We start from the raw sequence: 21,488 nt of genomic DNA, 5'->3' as shown, positions 1-21,488 counted from the left end.
TTGTAGCGGACTTCAATGCGAGCTCTGCGCGGCGCTCTTCTCTAGGGTTTTTGCGCCTGAAATGAAATTTAATTAAATTTTGCACTTATCGTTTTTACACAACCCACACGGACAAAGGCCTCAAACGAAAGTTGGCCTGCCGTATGCGAATGCAGTGCCACGCCCCCACTGACCAGTGCCCGTGCTTTTTGCGAGAGTGCAGCGCCCACTTTTTCCGCCCTTTTCCAGTGGTTTTTCCTCCGTTTCCTCTATTTTGAATCAATTAATTGACTTTACCTTTGTGTTTGTTGTCCAAGCTAGTCATGTGTTGCGTGCAGCGCACACTCACATTCCAAGCAGATAAACGCACGATGAAATCACCATTTAATACAAACTAAAAAATTTGCCAAATAAGTAAATAAAACCTATTGTATATAGTGGTTTTCCTTTATGACAAATTTTTGGAAACTAAAAATAAAGGTGGGATTAGTTGTTTTGCCCATTGGGCCGTTAAATAGAGTCATCACAGGTAAAATCATAACGAAACGGATTGTTTCTCGGTAATCTTGTTTGAAAAGATACAAATTTTGTCTTAAGTTCATCGGGATTCGATAGAATTTTGTGCCACCCTTTAAATTTTCCGAATAAACGAATAGGCTACGTTATGGATATTGTGAGCTGCAACTCGGCGATCTTTGTGGAAGAAATGTGGAATTTTTTTTTCATATTTCCTGTTAATATCTTAAAAACTCGAAAAGGGCGAGCATGTACTAGTTCTTTAAAGTCGTTGTCCATGCAAACCAAACACATATTTGGACAAAAGCAATGGTTAAATACCTAATTATATTTGGAAAAGCTTTGCCTTTTTAGGTCACTAACAGAATTGCGCCTGATAATTGAATTTCAGTATTGACCAACTGGGAGCTTCATGTTATTCCCTATATAACTATTTAATAAAGTATTGTAATCCACTAAAATGCACTCTTTGGCATAATAGTTCTTTTAAATAATAAAATTGTTCATGACCTATCGGACAGAAACTAGATTAAGATGTAGACAATAAATAATTTTTACAAATATTCCCCAAATTAAAAAGTTTTAAAGGATTTCGACACTTTGGTTTTATGCACTTGCAGAGAGTATTATGATTTCAGTCAGAAGTTTGCAACGCAGTGAGGAGAATGTATATACTTGATCAGCACCAGTCGAGCAGATCTAGCCATGTCCGTTTGTCCGTCCGTTTGTCCGTTCTACGAAATCCTGTCTCTCAGTTTCAAAGCTATCGGCTGAAGCTTTCACAAAAGTCTTCTCTCTTTTGCAGGTAGTCTGAACCAGACGGATCGGACAACTATATCTTATAGCTCCCATAGGAATACCCGGTACGAAATGTTTAACGCTTGGAAATAACATTTTTTAATAAATTCATAATTTTAAATTTCATGGCATGGAATTAAAAGCTGCCATAGAAAAGATCGGAACATTTGTGGGAAAATAATATGAAAAAACTACACCAACGGTAATATTGGGACTATCATTCTTTGTATTTTAAGAAATTTTAGAAATTTCAAATTAAATTTATTAAAAATCGAACGCCACTAACATTTTGCTGTCAAAGAAACGGTCAGAGAAATAATGAAATACATTTTTTTAACATCACTTAAGCTAGCAACAACCCTTAAAAATTAGCGTTTGTTATTTCTTATAACTGCAAGGGCACACGAACTTGCCGGAGTTAACTTTCTCCTTGTAAAAACAAAATATTAGTTCATCAATTCATCGATGAATGTTTATTTTTTAAATATTTATCTTCGATTCTGTACTGAAGTCCAGGGCCTTTCAATAGGCGCTGGTTACAAGATGGCAGCGCCACAGCACCAAGCAGTCAGTAGCGGTAGTACTGACCATGCCATTTATTAGTTAGTCATAACATCTAAATTGACAAGATTTAGATAGGTATTAACTAATTAAATGGCATGAGCGTTATTATGCTTAATCCCAACATCCTATCTTAGCGGACACACGAAAAGGGGGCCTGTTATCCAGATAAAGAACTTTAAAACTTCAAAATTTATGAGGTCTGAAGAATACAATAAACATTAATTTCTTTGCATTTATACAGGTCAACATATAAATAGCCTAAATTACACTTAAAAGAAAAAAGTAAAATGACCCGTGCCCTTTTTTGTTGTAGAGCCATCCCTAATAAAATGAATTTCAAAAGACTTTGTTCAGGCAAGGGTCTACTTTCAACTGCATCTCCAACCAGACATAACCAATCAGATAAATGGGGCAATTCTTCTCCTCCCCTCGGAAGTTTCCAACTGGCTTCACTGTAGTTCTCCAGCTCGGAAGGTCATGTGGGACGTCGAAGCGGAAATGGGAAAATCCAATCAGGAGCACCTAAATCCCAGGCAGTCGTGTCTAATTGGAATTCGGTTGTTATTGTTGTGGCTCGCTCATTTATAATGAACTGAAAATATTTGTGTAATCCTTTGTCGTTTTTGTCCCCGTTCCGGCATAAAATTAATTACATAATTTAATTTAAAAGCAATTCATTACATTTGCACTCGTTTGTTGTTGCTGGCCCCAATTTTAATCCCTTTCATTAATTGCGAGCAGAAGCGAAGGTGGAAGGGGGTCTGGGAGCTACCCCCTCCCCACTACTCCTCCGATTGGAACTATCGGACGGAAACTGCAGTGATCGGGAAGCCCAGTGAGAGCCTCTGTTAAGTCTAACAGCGAGTGGAGTGGAAAAGTCCCTTGGGCGAGAGCGCGAAAAGACTCAAGGCCCGCTCTCCGGGTTTCACTCACTCGGCGCGGGTGCGAGCGGGACGACCATAGTCGCCGCTTGAGTGCACCCACGCTCCGGTGTGACCGCGCCTGCGCAGGAGAAAAATACCACGGCCGTGCCAAAGCACCAGGCTCTCCCTGGCGGGCGCGCTCACTCTCTCCGCGAGCGCAGCACTCGCCTCCCGACCCACCCCCGTCGCCTGCTCCGTTGTTCGTCGGTGTATCTGCCTTGCCTCTGCTTTGGCCACTCATTCGGCGAAAATTAATGGTGGTGTTCGGTTCTACGTCGCGCAAGCAAAGCCTCTAAAGTTCGCAGAGCTCAGCATATATCCCAGAAAGTCGGGCCAACTTCCAAACATCCAAGTTCACGGTGCGTAGCAGCGCTGCAACAAGCAAATTTGCCAGTGCGAAGCTAAGTGTGCGCAGGCAGCGGAGTGCGAGGCAGCCAGCCCAGAACCGTAGTACGCGACAACAATCCGGCAATACCCAACCCGTACCGACTCGATTCCGGTTGCGTCTGCAGAAAAAACGTGAGCTTCCTCCTCCAACTCCCCTCTGACGGCTGGCCGAGCGGTGCTCCGCGTTCGATTAGCCGCAAATTAGGCGTAGTTAGGCGTTCCTCGCTGGCAGAGGCTGCCCAACCGGCGAAAAGCCGTCGCGTGTTGCTGTCTGTGTGCCCGCCGCCCGTGTGTGCGTGTGTACTGCATACAGCTTTTTGGGCTTTGTGCTGGGTGCGGGGGCGGGGGGAGCGGCAAGGGTCCAGCATCCACATCCACTCGAATTGATTTTCGTTCTCCGCCGCTCTTCCCCGTTGCCTTCTCGCGTGCTCCGCTCTTTGTTGTCATCGCCGACTCCCTTTTGGGCCTGCATTCGCCGTGGTACCCTGTAGGCCGCAGCTCGGCCGGAATGTGATGGGCCAGCTTTGTTTTGGTGCCGAGAGCCACCCCTGTTACTCGTTCGCACCGGAGGGCCCGCACACTCACCCCCCTTTCCCCGTCGCGTTCTGCTTGTGCACTTCTGAGGCCTAGAGCCCAAGCAAGAACCAGTCCCAATACGCTCTCTATACCCTTGGCGAAAACCGCGCGTCTTTCTCTCCACTCTCGCGCTCTCGGCGCAAGTCGCTCTTTGCGCTCAATTGTTCAATTGCCAGACAAACTGGCTCTGGCGCACTGGTGTGCGTGCGGTGTGTGTGCGAGCGGCGTCGTCAGTGTTGCAAAGCGCCGCCCAGTTGGACTTAAAATTCTAATTGGCGTGGGCAGCGGCTCGAGCAAAGCGCGCGTTTTCCTTCGCCTCGCTCCTTTGTTGTTTCTCCGGGCTTGTTAACCCCGCAGGACCCCGCGAACTTGTTTTTGGTACAAATCTGTTATTCCTATTGACCTATCATAAATGTGTCTTTGTATCCCCTGCAAAGGGTACGCTTGTAGTGCAAGGAAAATCACAGTTCTAGTGTTCAAATTATACATGTTTCATATTCTTCATCCCCGGAAGAGTCGATATGAACATACGGCTGTTCTCCTAATGCTTGCGATATCGAATCAAACGCGTTGGGTGTGAAACTTTTCCGTTTATCAATCTATAAGTAGATCTAGTTTTGAAAACCGATCCAGTCTGACGACTTTGGTTTGGCTCTTAAAATCAGTGTAGGGTGTTTTTTGTTTGAATTTTTTTTTCTATTTACAAATGGTGTCTAATGTATTTTATGTGTTATCATTTTACAGTAAATCCTTTGAAGTCGTAAATACTTAAAACTGTATTCAAGTTTTTAGGACCGAATTTTTGCCAAACTCTAAACTTTCCCAATGAAAAAGCCTGATGACGCCCAGCCACACAACTCAAACAAGAACCTGAAAACTCTAAGGCTGGCGTAAGAGAATCAATTTGTGACCAGACCTTTTTCGCTCCTTTTCCGCGCCGAATAATCACTTCCGCATCGTCGAATGTTTGACTCGCAAAGGCGTTGCCAGGGCTCCTTTTTGATACATTTGTGTACGTACGGAATATAAGTCTTATCAGAACCTGCCAAGGCAACAAATTCATCCCGAGGAACTTTTCGCAGCTTTGCTGTTTTCATTGTTATTTTTGTTGCTGCCTGCAGCTGGGGAAACTCAATTGTGATTACTTTTGAAGGCGAAACCGTCGTCGTCGCCTCGCTGCACTTGAAAACGGATTTAAGTCTGTCCTACACTGAGAACTAACTTTCGAAGCTCAAACCTAAATAACTAGAAGTCGGTGAACTGTGCTATACTTTTGTTTTGCCGCTGTCAGAGCTTTGATGACAAAAGTCGTACTGTATTTTCACAGGTATAGACCTGTACAGTACGACTTTTGTTAATTGCGAATATAAACATTAGGACATCATCTAAATTTTAAACTGGGTTTCCTTCGGTTACATTTTATATCGTAAAATAAAAAACATTTGAAATGTAATTACAACATAATGCCTAGAGTTTGAGATACCGTGCTTTAAATAATACGCAAGCTCAAAAACTACACTTTTCTTAGAACCTTTGATGCTTGACCAACACCTTTGTCTCAGCAAGAATAATTTATTTGAAATGATTTTTTAATATTCAACCTCTTATCAGAATAAAAGCAGTTTCTTTATGGCTCATTCTAAAACACTTTTATTGCTTTAAGCTACTAATCAAATTAAGCCAATGTAGACTATAGATGTTGACTTTAAATGCTAATTTAATCAGTTTTAACATGAACTTCAGCCCAGTTTTTATTTCAGTGCAGCGCCCTATTACTGTTGTTGGGGGATATCATTTACTATAGTTACGAATACGGGGGCAGGAACGTTGGGGCCCAGTTCAGTGCAATTATTTCATTCGGTTATTCATAGCCGCCAATTAGTGCTGAAATCACATTTTATGGCATTACACGACAGCAGCTGAGCCCGTACTTAACCGAAGTTCAACTTGAGGGTGTAAGCAAGGAATTAACTAGTATTTCGCAAGAATTTCATTTTCATTTAAGTAAGGGAACCGACTAACTTGAAAGTAAAAGTTTAAATTCGATTAACGATATGGTGTTGAATAATTTATTTAGCACCTTTACATTAATTCTGAGACATTTTCGATTCTCAAGATTGTGTTCTAGGAGTTTTCCTAAGTAAATAGATTGATTGGTATTTGGTACCTAGTAAGTAACATACATCACTAGGGCAGCTAATTTATTCCAGTAAATTGAATAGTGTTACGACAATATGTTGTGTTCGTAGTCTCAAGGCTCATTGTGTTGGAAATATCTTAGAGAACAACGCGTGGATTTAACAGCAGTCGCAGATACTCAAGTTGTAATCGCAACTTCTCGTTTAGCTCGATCCCAGCCAGTTTTCCCGTGCCACAGCCCTTTTCTCCGCTGTTCTTTGGCTCCGCAGCCTGTGACTGCTTCGCCGTACGCTTTTGTTGCATTTTCCTTTTGGGCATGTGTTTCCACCTCCTCTGCGATTTTTTCGCACTCGGCCTGTTTTGTGCAATCGCTTTGTCGCCGTCGCCGTCGTCTTCGTCGTCAACGTCATCAGCGCTTCGCCTTTTTGTTGTGTGCATTTTCCTCGCCGTTTTCCATTTACTTTTCCCCAGTCGCCTCGCTCGCTCGTTCTGCTGCGTTGGATTTCAACCTGTCGGGAGGGCGAAAGGGGGCGGTGGGTGGCGGGTCGAGAGTGGGTATCTGTGCGAGTGTGCGTCGGCTGAACTGCAGATTGGGGTCTGTACTTTGTTGCACTTTCTTGCTCCGGCCCGCCTGCATTTTCTAACTGGTTGGGCTAGGACCCATCCCATGCCCGTCGCGGCTAAGTCGCTGCAGTCTGCAGTCTGCAGTCCGCAGGCCGTTGACTGCATTGAGTGGCGTCGCCTTCCTGCCCGCCACTCCCCGCGCCCCCGCCCCGGCCACCCCCTTCGCCGCCCCTTATCGCTGACCCTGCGCGCCACTTATTCAGTTGCTCTTCGCCTGCATCTTCTGCTTTCCGCTGCTTCGGTGCCAGTGCAGTGCATTTCTTTTGCTTCGAAGCCCCACCAGAGCCAGGCACTCAACCCGTTCGGTGGTGGCTACGGTTGGGGTACAGTGGACCCTCGGCGGGGGCACTTCTTGGCATTAACGGAGCCTTAGATGATCGCCATAGCTACTGCTCTGTATCAGAACAATCACTGGTTTTGTCGATTTAGTCGATCAGAATCTTGTAATTACTTAAATGGTGTTCAGTATCAGTTCCGTGAACGAAAAATGTATTTTTTATGTAGTCTTTCTCTGTGCGTAAAATGCATCCCTGAAGAATTCGCGTAGTTCTTTTCTAGTGTGGAAAAGAACGTTGCAGTTGTCCGGACTGATGTCATTATCAGCAGCTAGTACTTCATTACGATTTCACTATCGGAATTAAGACTAAAAACATATAAAGAAAATTGGTAATTCTGTCATGTTTAATGTTGGAAATCGGTGCCATTAACGTTTTCTAATCTTTTCCAGTAACTGAGCAATTTTAAGGTTAGTTCCAAAGAATCGTTAGCCAGGTTTTGTTCGACTCACGTCTTTTAGCAATAAACGTACTTGGTATTTTAGAATCAGGACAAAATTGTCTATTAGTTTTCCTCATCTGCTAGAGTCCGTGTCATAAGTCATTTCAAACATTGATTTGAAGGAGTTGTCGAATGGCTTTGGTTATCGTCGTATGTTTTGCGCAGAGATGCTGGAAGGGTACGCTAGTACATTCCTATCAATTCGCCTGGCAAAACCTGCCTATCGAGTCCGCCCTGTCGCTCAGAAGTGGGCATAGGCATAGGCTCTTTCCGTAAGGGCTTTTGGCTGGTGGTGCTGCTGCTACCTCGCCACTTAACCGCTTTTCCGTCTCTTGGCTTTTGTCTTTTCACACTCTCCACCGAGGGATGTGGTGGCGCGGTGGAGGAGCAACCACCTGACCTGCCAACCAATTGGCGTTGCCACCAAATGTCACTTAACCCACCCAGCCACCCACTCGCCCACTCTTGTCCGCTCTCTTGGCTGGTGAAATATGCAAGCCAAATGTAATCATTATTGATTTTGTGGTCCGGTCTCTCTGGAACGGAGAAGCCGCAGCTGAACCGGCCGGAAGGCGGGCGAGGGGAGGCGGCTGACTGGGCATTCGCACACATTAGTATGTTAGATTATCCAGTCCGGTGCTGCTGAGGCTGCTTAAATATGCAAAACGTTGACGATCCTTGGGGCGGCAGGGCGGCGGGCAGACGGATGGGTGCGGGCGCCTAAGGAGACCAAGGACCCGTCACACACATTAGAAATTTAACAGGTTAATGTCCAAAGTCGTAAACGAGACCATTTATTTATGGCCACATTCCGACTTCTACTCGTCCCCGTCCCCGTCCCCGTCCTCGGCCCCTCCTCGCCAGCACTCAGTCAGGTTCTCCTAATTTTCATAAAATATATGAGACCACCCCCACTCGAGAGCGTGCGTGTCGTGAACATAAAAATCTGAAAAACAGACGCTTGCCTTGAGAGACCTTGAAGGGCTTTGATAATGACTGCTGCCTCTCTGCCACCTCGGCCCACCCCTTCCCATGCCCATTCCACTTCATCCCCCTTTGTTGCCAGCATAAGCTTTATGTTGTTGAGCTCCTTTTGGGGGTTGGAGAAGCAGCCACGCTCGTTTCTTTTTCGGGCCAGCTGTCAGATTTGTCAAAGGAGTGAAGGACTCGAGCGACTTGGGGCAGCTTGTGTGGCAGGAAGTTGCTTTGGTGGCAAGCAGGCGGGCAGAGGAAATGCACGAGGCGGGGAGGTGGAAAATGGATCTGGATTCGGGGAATGTATCTATCAATCTTCATAATTGCACGCGAAGGGTAAAGCTGGAAATGCAAGCATCTTCGCTGGTTCGCTGTATCTGCAGATGGCAAACACAGCACAATCATTATTCACTAAGAGGAGCCACCAGAAGCATTTAAAAAATAACTTTCTGTCAATCTTCTAAACTGATGGTAAACGAGAACAATTTCTGGCTTGGGAATCTGACTATCTTAGAAATGAATTCAGCTTAGGATCGTAAAATCAACCATTATATTTTGTATTATTTTATTTTCATCGAAAGTTACTGTACCAATACGAAATCTATAAAATTGTATTTGTTAATACTCTAAGATTTAATGTTCATTCAACAATTTCCGTTGCTTTTGCCAAAAAGTCTCCATGTCTCTAGCCTCAACGTAGCCAGCCGTAAACTGTGGCAGTTATCTTTGAAAGCATCCCGGATACATTTCTCCTCCGCCGAAATGTATGATTTCACTTGGTAGTCAAGGAAGTATTTATCAATTCAAAATGATATCTGGTCAATCTGAGAGATACTCGCAATCGGTTCAACCAGTTTGATTTGCATCTCGAAATGTGTGTCTGCAGTGCGGAAAACCAGTTGGGTGGGCACATTAAGACCGAAAATGGCTGATATTTCATCAATGCTGTTGACAGTTGCGAAGTGTGCATATGGGCCAGTTGCCCAAATTGCATCTTGTTGGACTCGGTCCGATAGGCAGGCAATCGTTTTCGCCAATCAAAAACGCATTCGGAGATTCGGAAATTGGCCATCTCTGCCTGCATTTCGCAGTTGCCGGGCCGCATCTCGTGGGGCATGTGACTGACCAGACATTCGTCCATCTACTCGATCAAGGGGAATGCCCATTTTTAGGAAAGTTTTTCGCAGCAGCAGCTGTCCCCAGGCTTGTTGTTGCTAATTACCACACAGCCAAATAGCGAACCACAAAAAGGCAAAGCAAGAGCCACTGCAATAAGCATTGATTTTTCCAAAGACGTCGGAACGGCTTTAACCACTTGCCCATATTTGTGTCGTCGCTCGCCATATTTGGACAAAGCAAAAAGATTTTCCTTTCCCAAGAAACGGCTGCAAAAAATTGCCCAATTTGTTGGAGTCACATTGCTGGGATGCTTCTTAGCTTGCCAACTTGAAATCATCAGCAACTGTAAACTGCATTGTTACCCTGAAGCCAAATGTCAACATATCAATTCCGCTCGCACCTAATATATGTATCTCAAAGATACGACGCTAAGGCAACAAATCTTGTGGAACGTCGGCTATTCGAGCAATTCTAAACGGGTCGACATCGACCTGTTTATGCAAATCAGGCGAGAGAGAGAGAATATCTTGGTCGCCAATTCCTATACAAAAGCTGATCAAAAATATACAAAGCGCGAAAAAATAACAACATTTTTATTGAGTTAAACTGCCTGCAATGTGTGGGCTGGCCTATAAATGCTTTCAACGAGGAGAACAGGAGGAGAATACAGAAGGGGCCCGAGGAAAGTCGGGGAGAGCATTTCAATTGCGGGGCGTGTGGGATTATTAAGGCAATTTGATGATTAATACTCGTAGCTCTTAATAATGGAAGCGTATCAGGGATTGCGCATGATTGACTTGGAATGGAATTTGGTAATATTTCTAACGGAAAAATAGAGCACAAGCGGACTACAATTTTAGATGCTCTCAATGAAAAACCTAAAATTTGTCAATTTTTTTTCAGCAAATTGAAAAATTACCGAGCTGCAAATTGAAGGTCTTGTTAAAAGCCTAATTTGAAATAATATAGCTGTGAACTTTAAAGATTAATTAAAAACGCAAAAAGTTACTTTTGACACACGTTGAGAGTTTTTTAAAGTGCAATAAAAGTGCACAGCTCACAAGGGATTATCAGACAAAAACACTTATAATATGTCAATCTACACCTGATAAGATCATTTCCGAATTGGTTAAATATTTGCACGAATCTTCCATACTTTTTAACGTTTTTCCGTGCGCTTTGAAATTAGCTTTCCGGTGGTAGTCCTACCTTTTTCAGCTTTGGCAAATGGTGTTTTCGCTGATTCGTGTAAACAATTTGTCCGGCAATTAATTATTTTAAACGTGACGCACAGCGCGAGAAGCTCTAGTTTGCGCTCGCGCTCGGCGTGGAAATGCTCTCCAGCTTTTGTTTGATAAACAATTATGATGGCTCTCTAAAAACGCCTTCTGTTTCTGTTTATTTGGTTTTAAATGTTTTTTCGCTGTTGCTCTTTCGCTTTTGATCAAGTAAACCAAATGGGTGTGTGTGCCAGAGTTGTTGGTTTTGCTTTAGTTTAGTGTCGGCATTTTCATTCATAGTCAGTCGGACAGTTTTAGATGATAAATCTTTTTATGCGCGGGGCAGCACGCGCTATTTTTCATATACTCATCGCGGCCGTATCTCTATCTGTATCTGTACGTGAAAATGTGTGTTCTGTGTGTTATGGCATTATCATTAGCTCTTGGGATTTTCGCTCTCTTCCTCAGGCAAGTTCATTAACTTTTGGATTGTGCGCGGGGGCAACAATTTGTCAAAAATTCTGTCAGACATGCGATTTTTTAATTATTGTTTTATATTCCCGGATTATGTGCACATCATTTCTGTCTATATGTTGTTCATTCCCTCTCGCATTCTCGATCCAAGCTGACCCATATGCGTTTCGAGCATTTCTTCTCCATAATTCTCTATTTATGCTTGACATGCGTGCTACCAAATAAAAGTTTGCCCAGGCAATTAGAAGGCCCAGACAAAGTTGTGTCCGGTTTTAATTTTTGGAGTTGTCTTTGATTAGCTGTTGCTGCCCCACTTGACCAAATGATGGACACACTGGCTGACTGTTTGGCTGACTGACTGGCTGACTAGCTACCTGCTGAGCTGGTTTACTTTAGCTTTTAACATCTGTGTGTTTAGGGGTTAGCAGTACCAGTTCCGTTTCGAAGTCTGCAAGTGACGTCACAATTGTTAAAACCCAGAAGAGGCTAGGCTGAGTTGAGCACCTAACTATGGACAACAATGGATTATGCCAAATCGTCATAGCTCGCATAATACTCGTGCGAATCGTCGTTTAGGAAAGGCATATACCCTGTCTCTAAATCCAGTTCAAGGGTACAAGTGGTACCGGTTCAATAAAACCGACATGCAGACCAACCGGACTTATCCTATTCGCCACCTGCCAGCTTCCTTGTGCTAACAAGCCAGAGTGTGAGACAAACGATTAAATCGATTTTCATTATAAATTCGATTTAACAAGTAGAACCAGGGAAGTCTTCTAAACTAAAAAGCCATATTTTCCAAAGATGCGAACTGTCTGTAGTGACCGAGGAGTAATTTTCCGCTTCCTGGTCTAATCTAAACATTCCAAATGTGTTTTCCAACAGCTGGTTGCCACAGCAACACAGCCGCAAGAGGAAAAATCGAATAAATTCATCTTTTAGCGGCCAAGTTTGTTTATCCTCTAGATACTTCCCTAGCTCATTTAGTTTTCCGTCTAAAAATTATTTACTCTGCTTGAGTTGCTAGTAAATTGGAAGTTTATGCCTGAGTAAATTCCATATGCAAATGTTTCCGGTGGAGATTCTGATTTATTTACTTGAATGATTTAAAACTATTTTGTTTTCCACTTGCTTTAAAACCCATATTCATTATATTTTCTCTTCCTCTCGTTGCAGGTACGTGTCCATGCATTGAATTTTGTGCCAACGATTTTTGAAGGCATCTCCCATTTCGTGTAAGATTTTCCCGCCCATAAAATGTCTGGCTGTGAATAGATTTCTCGGAATGAACTTGTTCCAGGTGCAGATGTTTAGTAATTACGGCATTCATCAGGCAGTTGGCTAGCAAGCAGTTAGCCATCAACAAATTAGGATTAATCAGGGGAACACAGTGGTGTGGTGACAAAGAGGGGGAAAACGCTCGGTGATTGCTTTAACAGGGACAAGATCTACAGTACGAACTGTGTAAGACATTTATTATTTTCGCAAACAGTGCAGAATTGCTACCGTGTTTTTATTTATACGTCTTCGTACCTCTGATCTAAATCAATATTTTATTTGCCACTAAAAACAAGGAACAATAACTGGCACAATCAATATTTGAACAATCAGGTTTTCGGCCCCAAGGCGCGCCCAAGAATAGTTAATAATTTCCGGCTGAGAGAGGAAGTCGCTTATTTTGCACTGCGGACTTCTGACCCCCTCTCTCAATCAGTTTGATTTGCGGTCTGTTCGGGAGCGGCTTTTAAAGAGCGTATTAGTTTGATGGCTGACAAATAAGTATCAGAGAAATGGTTGAAAACTCATCTTTCTCTGGCAAGGCAAAACTAGTTATTCCTGCCACTTCCCTGCCTGCTTTTTCGGGTTGAAGAAAAGTTTTCCCGGCCCGTGCAGCTGGTGGTTATCCAGTAGCAAAAACTCGTATCATGGCCGAGAGTCGTATGTACGTCTCTTTGCCTGGCCTGTGCCAGAAACTTTTCCATCATAATCTACTTAACTTTTGCTTCAATCAATTGCAGACTTTTGCAGCAGCGTTGTGCCGCCTCATTGCATTTTACACAGGCTCTCCAGCGCTTCTCCACCCAGATCCGAGCAAGATTTCTTTGTGTAGATACAAAACGAACCGAGAGATACATTGCCTTTGCCGTGCCTTTCGCATTCGTCGGGCGGGCCGGGCCGTTAATAGAAAAGTTGTCAATGTTTTTTTGACGGCCGGAGGGGGGCGAGTGTCGCCGCTCTTATCTTATCAGTGCCAAACGGGGGGAGGTGAAGTTGCAACATTCTGCTGCCTGTCGTTTGCATAGTCTGCCTGCGGATGCATCTGCGTTTCGTCCGGCGTCAGATATATGTAGCTATAGCTGGCACAGCGGATACAACTGCATCTACCGTGTACGAGTACGAGTATCTCCTACAAGCAAAAGCTATCTAAATACGTACACAAAGAGAGAGAGAGTACTCACACAAAAGCTCCGCAGATATAGATACAGCCCACGGCGGCACATGCATTCTGTAGATACAATATCTTAAAGATGCACTGAAGCGTAATTGTTGTTACCTATCCTTCTCTCTCTCCCCCCGCCGGCGACCCCTTGCCCCGACAGGTCTTGTTGAGCTTGCTTGTTAATAATATTGAACAAAAACAAGAAAAGCTATTGGTTTCGCCCAGCACCGAAGGTTGAGAGTATTTATCAAACAAAGGGCAATGTTCTTTACATCGCAAACGACGGAAAATGATTTTTCCTGTTATGTGACAAAGGGAATGGGCGAATGCAGCTCTATGGGGATTACATTGAAATATAAAACCCCCTATTATCTATTCTTGAAATTCTTTTTACTTGCGGCAGTCGTTGAATCCGTATGGAATATTTTGGTCTTAAAAATGAATTTTCAGATTAGGGTTTTCAGCAACGCAAAAATCTAGAAGGCAAACAAATAAATCATTCATTATGTTTCACTGTTTCTATAAATATTCCCCTCTGATATTGTATCGAACTAATAAAGATTCCTCGCAGAACGATTGTCGGCTGACCCGCTTGGTCATCTTGGGACTGTGTTCCTAGCTGCGGATTCTGAGGCTTGGGTCAAGCCATATTGAACCCCGAAGCCCCAAAGCTCTCGTCTTCCCAATGTATCTAAGTATCTCGCTTTTCAAAATTGGCACACGAGTCTGGGCACTGTAGGGTCTCTCTCTGCCCTCGCTCCCATCCTCTCGCTCTTTTCGGTTTAGTTTGAGGTTTGAGTTTAAGGCTCTGTGCTCTGCTGACTTCTGGCTAATTGTTTGCTGCTGTTTTGTTATTGCTGTTGGCAGTATCTATCTGAGCGAGTAACTGGATGTATCTGTGAGTATCGAGTATCTATTTGCCAATGCATTGTTGTCTCGTTTGCGCACATAATTGTAATTGATAGTTTGACTTTTCGAAAGCGAGACGGGAGGGAGAGGGAGAGAGTCGGATGCATTGTGCATTAGTTAAGGGCTCTGTTTACGGGCCTGCTCCGCCTCTGGTGTGGTTGTTGCTTCCCGGACAGGGTAATAGGATAGCTCGAGACTACGAAATAGTCCAACCCAAAGACCTTCAGCTTGACTTGGGACGCCATCGAACCGCTTGAACTGTGATATTTTCCGCATTGAACCTTTGCAAACCAGTTTTCCCCCGCATACGAGACATTACTCATACGCCAAGTGGAACATTAGCACTTCTCTCGGGAACTAGCTCGATTCCTCGCTAAGTTATGTGCATTTCAAATGTGTGAGCAAGGAAAAGTTCATTCTCCTCTTCCTTATCCGTTTTGTTGTTCTATCGCAAACTCAATCAAATGCTTAAGCTCTCTTCGTGCCCCGCTCGCTCACTGCACTGAAAACAATTTTCTTGGCGGTTCTTTGGTTATTCTCAAATTAAAAGGGGGTGTAATCCTATCAGTGCAAGTGGTAAGCAAATGGCTAACATAGTAGTGGTTTGAATGGGTTGGGTATCTGTCTTGAGAAAGCCGTTTTGACCTTTTCAACACTCCTATTTCCACGCCGTTCAGTGATCATTTCTCTCAGTGCATGTGCAGCAGAATCGGCCCTGCATGTGTGTGTTTCTCGTTCCGTTGGGTACTCGCTCTCCTCTCGCCTTTCTTCGGCCGCTGGTTGCCTGTGTTTTTATTTTTGCGTACATCAAGCGTTCGTTGCCCGCGATTCGCTGAGTCTGCTTTTTTGCCCTGTTGTTTGTGTTGCTTCTGGCTTGGCTGCATTGTGACTTTGGCTTTGTATCTTTTTATTTTTAACGCACACACAATTTGTTAATCTGACCCGATGTGTCGTTCTGTTTTTATTTTTAATTCGCATAATTTAGCATTTCGTTACGAAGGAGTCCCGGAGGGAAGGGATAAAGGGTGTTAGGCGGGGCTTGTGGGCTCACAAATGCTGTCTTCAAGGTCAGAGAGCTGACCTTCTTCGAACAACTCCGTAATGGCTGAACGCAGGGGAGACAGTTGATTATACGGTTGATACCGATACGCGATAGATACATTACGTGGCTAACAATTACTTTCAATAGCAGTATTGGATTATGGCAGAGTTGTCATATTGGTGGTCACACACACTTTTCGCTAATTACCTAGTTGTTGTAGCAGGCTATCTGTCTTCATAGTTTTCAGGTATTTCCGATTAAACCGTAATGTTGCTTGTTATCGCTAGAATATGACCGATTATAAAGTTCCATTTCGAAAGTTTAGTTACACTGACACAAATTTTGACGGGAAACGTAAATGGAATGAAACTTCAACGTACTTTTAATCTTTTATTTGTTAACATTTTCGCAGACAAGAAGGGGCATTGCGTTAATGATAATGACAGTAAGGGAAGGGTTACTTTCCCCGTTCCTGGGTTCTCTTAAAGTAAAAACGGGAATCGATATAACATCGATCTGATCAGTGTACAATCACTGGAGTTAGGGATCCTATTACTACACTTTTATCGCGGTTGTAGCGCCCCTCTCCACCCCCTTTTGACGGCTGACTAATCTGCCCGCCCGATTGCTTATCAGTTTATGACCCTACTGGCAGTTGTTGCTTTTTCCGATGGACTTGCCGGTTCTTGGAGCCGTTTAATCGGTGCGTATAGTCCGTATGAACGTGCACATTTGTATTTATAGAGCTGCGCGGGCAAGGGCTTCTCGCGCTTTGTCCTGCTGCTGTATGTAATTCGCCGATTTAATTTAAGTCGAACGTAATCAAAATACAGCAGGAAGGAGAGGCAAGCGAAACAAGCTGTTTCGCATTTTATTTAAAGTTCTATTTTTATTCACTTGCCCATGCGTTCCGCTTGCCTCTTTTTGCTTTGTTTTCCTCTCTGCATTTTTACTTTGGCCTGCCAACTATTTTTGTTTACTATTTACTTTGTGTTGTTGTCGCACACTGTCCCCGCCGGCATTTGCAAAAAGGGGCTGGGCGCGCAGGGGGTGGGCGTGGCAGAGGGCTTAGTGCGTTGATTTCCCGACCTAGCCGGCGACAATATTTGTTGTGCACTCGACGCCAAAGCCGCCAGGAGGGGCGGGAGGGCGGTAAGGGCAGAGTGCGACGCGGAGCGGGCAGCACCAGGATCCACAAAAGCGGGTATACCATATAAAAGCAGGGGCGCCGTGGGAGGGGCGCAGACAAAGGCCAATGGGAAGGCAGTTCGCCCGGCATTCCTAGCACTAGACTGAAGGAGCCTAGGCATTTTGCGGTTACAGTGGGCCGACAACCTGCGAAGTTTGAATGAAATAAGTGTACTCCTGTTCTCGCTGGAATCACCCTGGCTTTAAGGGACACATCCAGTGTTACGATAACCGGAGGTGTCCGGTCCTTGATGCGAAAGAAATACAACCCACCACTTTAATTTTAGTGAGACTTCTGTTACATTTGGCTAATTAAAAAATATAAAAAGGAAAAAAACATTGACAATCAAAAGCTGATAAAATACGTTGACGTCGAAACACTAAAATGTGTATCTGAACAGGCTACTTGAGTTTTAGCAATAGTTGTGGTGAGTTGTAAAACATCTTGAGTACTCTCGAAATAGTGGATTAAGACAAACGATTAAATGATCACTTTAGAAAAAAAAGTACGGGAACCTGTGCGAACTGTGAACTCATTTTTATTTGGGGTATTACTTTGGAGTCACAATTCCAGATCAAATGTGGTTCTCTTTCTTTCCCCCACACGACTTGACACAATTTCGCTGAAATAAATAATTTAGCTTCAATTGGGAATTACGACGCAGCCTGCGTTTCGACCACAAAAGCTTCCCACACCTGATTGTTTATGGTTATGGCCTCCACTGTGCCAGCTCTGGGTCTCTCCCCGAGCCCCTCGCCGCGAGCCCCCACGGCACTCCGCCACTGCCTGAGTTTTGTAGTTGCTGTTGCTGCTGGGTTGCATGCCACTCGCAACGGCGCAAAAGTTCCTAGACCACTCCAAAAAAGAGAGAAAAACACAAAATTTATATGCGCCGTCGCGCATGCAGTCGCTGCCGCGGTCGGCGTCGAATGTTGACACGTACGACGAAGTCGCGCCTTGTATGGCTTTCAATGGCAAGCAGATTATTAATATTGCAAGTGTGTGCGGAGAGCAGAGTGGCGAGCCGAGCGGCGACTGAGCATCCGAGCCTATAAATGTGACTTGGCATTAGGACCACGGGCTTATCCGTCCTTAAGGCGGCAAGTCGGGGCGGATTAGGCGAGTGCTTCTCAGCTACGTTTAGATAGATGCCGCAGAACCGGTTGCAGTGTGATTTGCTTCGGAGACGGGCCCCTTTTCGGGGATTTGAGTTGCGAAAAGCAGAGCGAGGCAGGCAGTAGCTTTAAATTAATATCATAAAACTCGGAATCTATGGACGAGCTGAAATCTATGTGCCTAGATTGCCCAGGTTATCCTGACGAAATCCTTGGGAGAAATCAAAGACATCGAACTATAGCATATTTAGTTATGTTATGAAATACTATTCTCCATTTTGCAGAACATTCAGAGAATAAAAGATGAAAAATTAATGGGGTAAACTAAAAGGGTATATGGAGTCTCTTAAAATATAATGCCAATCTTTGTTTTCCCAGACTGAAAAACCAAACCCCCCGAAAAGATGTGAGGAAAAATGTGAAGATTAGAATTTTCTTAGCAGCCGAGATTGCAGCTAGAAATAATTGCAAATCTTCCGGGAAGACGGAGCCCATGCCGGCACCTCTCTTCCGCGCCTCCATCGCCGAGGGCGACGTCATTATCAGTACAAAACTCCATCATCGACTTGGCAGAGAACGCATATCGCATATCGCACAGTGCACATTGCACATTGCTCGTGGGCACCGTCGACATGCGCCTCTTTTGTCTGTTGACTTCCACTGGGTGCATCTGTGTGCCTGCGTATATACCGGGCTCGGGCATACTCCACTCGGCACGATATGTACACATCGGCGTATATTGCGACTGTCTGCGCTTCAGAGTTGTATAGCAATTGAATATTTGCAAGAGATTTCCGTTCATTAAACCCGACAGCGGCAGCAGCCGCAGAAGCAGTGCAGAAAGCAGAAAGAGAAGGCTATACCGGGGCGAAAGAGACGGCGACAGAGGAGAACCACCGTAGGCGGACTTTCGGGCCTCGAGGGGATCCGTTTGGGGCGGGCAAGGGGACGTTCCTGGTGCTCGCTGTTGCTGATTTTAATTTTTATTTCATCCTCCCTCGAAGCGAAGAAGAAGTAGATAAGTGAGCGAAAGAGAGGGAGAACGAGTTGGAGAGAGAGGGGAGAAGGAGCTTTGGCTATAATTAAATTCCTCTTTAAAGTTTCGCGCGTCGATTTTGTGTGCATTTAGGGGAGGAGAGGCCCACTGCACTCGGAAAACTAATTTCTCAGAAATCTTTTAATTCGCTGAAGACTTTCAAGCTGAAAATTTTTAAATATCATTTTTTGGATACATTTCTAAGAAGATTGTTTTTATTGGTTTTGATAGAGTTATGAAGGATATACTGGGTTTAAATTACTATGCTACCATACTTTGTAAAAACTAATAATTATAGCCCCTAATTGAGTGTGAAAGAGATAAAAAGAGAGAGAGAAAGAGTCCCTATTATTAAAAAGTATAGAATTCGTATTATTGGTATTACTTTTAACGTTCAGCTTTGGAAGTTTTATTTCAACTCTCTTCTCACCAATGCGAAATCGATACACAATATGCAATACAATATACAATTTAAATAAGAATATTTGATTGTGCCAGCTTTTTTTTGTTGTAGCTACTGATTTTATAATTGCGCAAAATGGATATAAAAAAATCCTTTCTACGGTTTGGAGCACAGGATGGGGGTATAAAGTCCAAAAAGTCTCCTTCACCCCCACTCTTCAAAGTTTGCGGCAAAGTACATTGAACACTTTTAGCTTTGCTCTGGTTTGGCTGCAAAGATTTTGCCCTCATTTAGTTCCAGATGAAGTGGCCAAAAAGCTGTTAAAATTGATAAAAAGAGATTAGTCCTCCCGCGACGGCCAACCTCAGCCAAGCGTTTCGAGTGAACTAAATGGGCTTTGCTTGCATATTGATTGAAAGTATCGCACTCGCCGAAATGTATCCACCCATCAAAGTTGCATCCACCCAAGACTGCTCCAAAGTTTGACGCAAGTTGCGAGGCAACCGCAACTTGAAGTTAAACTCGAAGTTTTTGGGATTTCTGCGGAAAACTCTTGAGCTTCCTCCCACTCCTCCCGCTCTTTGGGCTGTTCCTAATTGCTGCACGTTGCATGTTCTCGGGTTCATCTGGGGCATGTAAGCTACTTGAACTGCACAACTGGCCCAAACCAAACCGATGAGAACCGAACCCGTCATAATACCCTTGAAGGATTTTCGGTGGCCAAAAACCAAGGATGGTGGCGGGAATGAATGAATGACCGACCAACTGATGTGTGCGGCAGCTGCGAATCCGGATATCTTTGCTGCTTTGGCCGGGCCAAGATTGCGACTCAACTTGAACCAGGAAAACATGTTTGCAACTTCCAGCTCGGTGGCAATGAAAACTGTTGGAAAGGCGGAGGAAAAGAAAAACCTGCAGGTTCCACAACTTTGACTTCGGCTCGGATGGCGAGGAGGCACGCCAAGTTTTCCTGGCTAGCCTGCCCCGGCTCCGTTTATTCATAGAACATGTTTGGCCATTTTCTGCTGGCTGCAACCCCGTCTCCGTGCCCGCTTCTATTATCCCCTGCATTTTATGTTGCTTTGGCTTCTTTTTGTTGCTCGTCGGTTTTTGCCCGCTCCTGCATGCATTGATGCATTTTTCTTGCTAACAACAGACCAGTCGGACAGCTAGTTGTGGCCAAGAGGAGGGCGGGCCTGCCTTTTTCTGCAGGTATGTTGGCCCGCTCTGGTCTGGTTTGGCTCGGTTCGCTTTCCTTCTCTCCTTTTCGGAATGGCTTTTCACGTTGTCGTTGCTTGTACTAAATATGCACTAAATGCTATTTATTTCTCATGTGAGTCTGCGAGTGCTCTAGAGTGCGACTGTGTGTTTGTGTGGCAGAGAAGCAGCATAAGTTCCCCGGATCTCTTTCTAAAAGGCGGATAAACGAATTAAAAATGCTCTCGAGTGCACCCGAAACTTCAAATACGGCATAAGTAGTTGATGGAGGTTGAAATAATTCTGCATTTTGTCTGCTTAAAGCAAGCCATTTTATTTATTAGCAGTATCAAGTTATTTATGTGCTTCTAACAACTCAACGAAGAGGTGCCAACAATTCGAAGCTTATTTTTAGGAAGTCGAATAACATTTATTTTAGCAATGGTTATGATTAGTGCTTATCGCGTTGGAAAAATAGTAACTTTCTTAAATAATAACACCATGATTTACTCAATGCAAATTTTATATCAAAGATGATTTTAGAACGAATGTACTAGATAAGACAGGGTATGCGCCCACCAAATTGTTCTCTCGTTAGCTTTAAACCTGCACATACGTATGCATGGGAGATATGCCTTTCTAGAGCTCTTCGTTCCCGACCGTTTGGCATATTTTCAGCCCCTTCCAGCTTCCCACACATTACCCCAGCGCTTTGGCTCTGGCAATTATTTCAAAAAGTGATTTTCGTTATACAAAAATATTGCATAACTGCTCTGCTGGTGCTCTGAGCTGCGAGTGTGGGTTAGGCTTTGGTTTGGTTTGGTTGGGTTTTCGTTTTTTAGGTATCCCCCTGCTGGCTGTCCTAAAAGCAAACTTCGTGCGGTATTTGTTTAGATTTTTATTCCCTTTTTGCCACGGAAAAATGTATGAATTTCATGGAAAACGTCCGTCCTCTGGCTCTGAAGTATTTCTGAAGGAGTTGTTTTTGTGTAGACTTTAAATTCAGCCGTAGTTAACCTTTAAGAACTCGCATTTCTGTCATTTCTTTGGCCCCAAATTGAGTTTGCGTTTGTAGATTATCTTTGA

The 21,488-nt window shown here is 44.1% G+C and overlaps 1 protein-coding gene across 21 annotated transcripts in view; it reads left to right on the top strand.

The window, feature by feature from the left end:
- The first annotated feature begins 2,975 nt into the window (after positions 1–2,975).
- LOC108030786 (poly(rC)-binding protein 3) overlaps positions 2,976–21,488 on the top strand; it is a 47,520-nt gene continuing 29,007 nt past the window's right edge. For 10 of the 21 annotated variants that reach the window (XM_017103852.3, XM_017103849.3, XM_017103847.3 and 7 more), the window contains exon 1: positions 3,007–3,299. The gene's annotated coding sequence lies outside the window, so the exon portion shown is untranslated. Of the gene's footprint in view, positions 3,300–21,488 lie in introns of all 21 variants that reach the window. The other 11 variants (XM_044094835.2, XM_017103843.3, XM_017103845.3 and 8 more) reach the window with 4 other exon arrangements.

Source organism: Drosophila biarmipes, chromosome 3L (assembly GCF_025231255.1).
Source record: "Drosophila biarmipes strain raj3 chromosome 3L, RU_DBia_V1.1, whole genome shotgun sequence".
Lineage (NCBI taxonomy): Eukaryota > Metazoa > Arthropoda > Insecta > Diptera > Drosophilidae > Drosophila > Drosophila biarmipes.
The sequence above is the reverse complement of the archived record's forward strand: the minus strand, read 5'-3'. Positions and strand labels throughout refer to the sequence as shown.